Consider the following 3,123-nt stretch of genomic DNA (forward strand, 5'->3'; position numbering starts at 1 on the left):
ATGGCTGGCGGTTCAAACCCACCAGCCACTCCTCGGAAGGAAGGTTGGGCAATCCTACTTCCGTACCTCGTGCCTCGGAAACCCAAGGAGGGGTCGCTATGAGTCGGGTTTGACTCGACGGCACATAACAACAACAACAACATGATTAGATATACAAATAAATACTTATATTAGAAATATAATTTATGTAGTTTCTTCAATCTTTTACCCAGAGACCAAATTCTTTTCCATTATTTATCCAAGAGAGTATTTCATGATTGATATGGAAAGTACATGGCTACCAAAATTTTAAAGAAAAAATTTGGAATCTTGATGTCTATGATGCGCTCATAACATCCAATGTTGTTTTGTACCATCTTGGTCCATTCATGCTTGACAATCTCACTCAGAGTGTTCCATTTTTCTACAGAATAATTAGAAATTTTTAGCTGTAAATAGGTTTGATAAACCTTGAAAGGCTTAATTGCACTTTATTTTGTAAGTTAAAAGAATATGCTTGCATTCTGACATGGTATATGTAATTTCTTCTTTTCTTTCTTTCTTCCTTCCTTTATTCTTACTTTCTGTCCTTCCTGCCTCCTATCCTATGAAATTTTCTGATATACTGTCCGAAAGTGAAAATTTACATTTTTCCCTCCCCACTATTAACATATGATGTTGTGTTTTGCCAAGGGTCACTTTCATTGTTAAAACGTTTTATGATACATTTTCTTAATAAGTCCTGAAGAGTGAGCTACTGACAGCTAATGAATAGGTGCCTATATGCTCCTAGTAGAACGTGTTTCCTCTGAAACGTTACTAATAGAAATCACTTGAAGAATGGATTGGTCATTTACAGATGTCACAATCTAGCAAGATAGTTTGCAATATTTCAATTTATCATTGCTGTTGTTGCTGTTGTTAGGTGCGCTCCCACTGGTTCCAACTTATAGCAACCCTGTGTACAACAGAACGCAACAGCCTGGCCCGGCCATCTCCACAATTGTTGCTGTTTGGGCCCATTGTGGCAGCAGCTGTGTCCATCCATCTCACTGAGGGTCTCTTTCTTTCTTGCTCACCCTCTACATTACCAAGAATGCTAACCTTCTACAGACTGGACCCTCCTGGTAATATAACTACCCACTTGTGAGAAAATCCTGCCATCCTTGCTTCTAAGGAGCATTCTGGCTGTACTTCTTCCAAGATAGATCTAGTTGTATGTTCTGCTGGCAGTCCATGGTGTATTTATGGTGTATTTATGATTTGTTCTGAAAAAATAATGAATGAAACTGTGGATTTAACCAAGATTACATTTCCTTTCTGTTACAACATGGTAGCAATACCTGTGTACTTCAAAATCAGGTATGTTTTGTGTAGAGTTTAGAAATTATTGGTAAATAATTAGGGAAATATATCTTTGCATTTTGTTGATTTTTTTTTTTTTTTTTGCATTTTAATCAAAATTAGCCAGAGCATAGAAAGACAATGCATGCTTCATTGATATATAAAAGTATTCCTTGTTTATGTCATTTTTTGTTTTTTCTTTTGTTTTGTTTTTTTGGTTGATCAGCATTATGATCTATAATTTGGTCTCCATCATGGATTTTCTGGAATGAGATAGTGTACTAAACTAAAACAAAATATCCTATTCTAAATTAGTAAATTAAGCTTCTTAGAAATAAATTGATATCTCAGTGTTTGGGCTAAAATATATCAGTCCCTTAGGATTATTTAACATTGTGTAACTTGGTAAAAGGGAGCCCTGGTTATGTAAGAGTTAAGGTGTTAACCAAAATGTTGGCAATTTGAACCCACCAGCCTCTCTGAGGGAAAGATATAGTAATCTGCTTCCATAAAGACTTAGAGCCTTGGAAATTCTATGCAGCAGTTACGCTCTGTCATATAGGGTTGCTAGGAATTGGAATAGACTCCATAGCAACCTGCTTTAACTTGGTCCAAATGGATAAAATAACTGCATACATAAGAATCACACTTGATTTGCACTTACTCCAGTAAATGACTTTCCAATTTTTAAATTTTCAATTTTTCTCCAATTCTAAATCCTCTAGATTTTTAGATATCCATTTCGTTCCAACCATGTTGTTGCTGTTAGGTACTGTTGAGTTAGCTTTGACTTATAGTGACCTTATTTACAACAAAAAAAGCACTGCTCTGTCCTGCACCATCCTCAAAATCATTGCCATACTTGAAACCATTGTCACAGCCACTGTGTCAGTCCACCTCATTAGGGTCTTTCTCTTTTTCGCTAACTCTCCATTTTGCCAAGAATGATATCATTCTCCAGGAATTGATCCTTCTGACCACATGACTAAAGTTTGAAAGACAAAGTCTGGTCATTCTTACTTCTAAGGAACATCTCTGCTGTACTTTTGTCAAGACAGATTTGTCTGTTCTTCTAGCAGGCTTTCCCACATTCAATATTCTTCTCCAACACCACAGTTCAAATGCATCAATTCTTCTGCAGTCTTCCTTATTCATTGTCCAGCTCTCACATGCATATAAGGCTATTGAAAAGCCAATTGCTTGAGTCAGACACACCTTACTTTTCAAAGTGACGTATTTGCTCTTTGACACTTTAGAGAGGTTTTTGCAATAGATTTGCCCAGCACAGTACGTAGCTTGATTTCTCAAGTGCTGTTTCCATGGACGTTGATTATAGATCCAAGTAAAATGAAGTCCTTTGCAATGTCAATCTTTTCTCCATTTATCATCATGTTGTTCATTGGTCCAATTGTGAATAATCTGCTTTTCTTTCTGGTTCCACCAATACGCAATGGAAAATGAAGAAGTACAGAAAGTTCTACTTCTCTTTACATGGCATATTTCTATATTATTTATCTTCTTATCTTTGCAATTGAACTCTTCATATTTGTCAGAATTAAACTCATTCTCTGTGTGTGTGTGTATTTTTTGTATAAATATTTTCTCAAAATGTATATAGGATAAATTAGTTTTACTTTTCTTGTCAAACTTTTTGTCCAAATTCCATTCACATAACATAGTTTGTGTTTGCCGTGGTAGTAATACAAAGACTTCCCAGTTTCTACAGATCATGGAAAAGATATTTCATTTCATTAATGAATGGCATGCAAAAGTGAGATAATAAAGCTCCGTGGCACCCTT

This window comes from Orycteropus afer, unplaced genomic scaffold, assembly GCF_000298275.1.
Source record: "Orycteropus afer afer isolate SDZICR_OR568_19922 unplaced genomic scaffold, OryAfe1.0 scaffold00029, whole genome shotgun sequence".
Lineage (NCBI taxonomy): Eukaryota > Metazoa > Chordata > Mammalia > Tubulidentata > Orycteropodidae > Orycteropus > Orycteropus afer.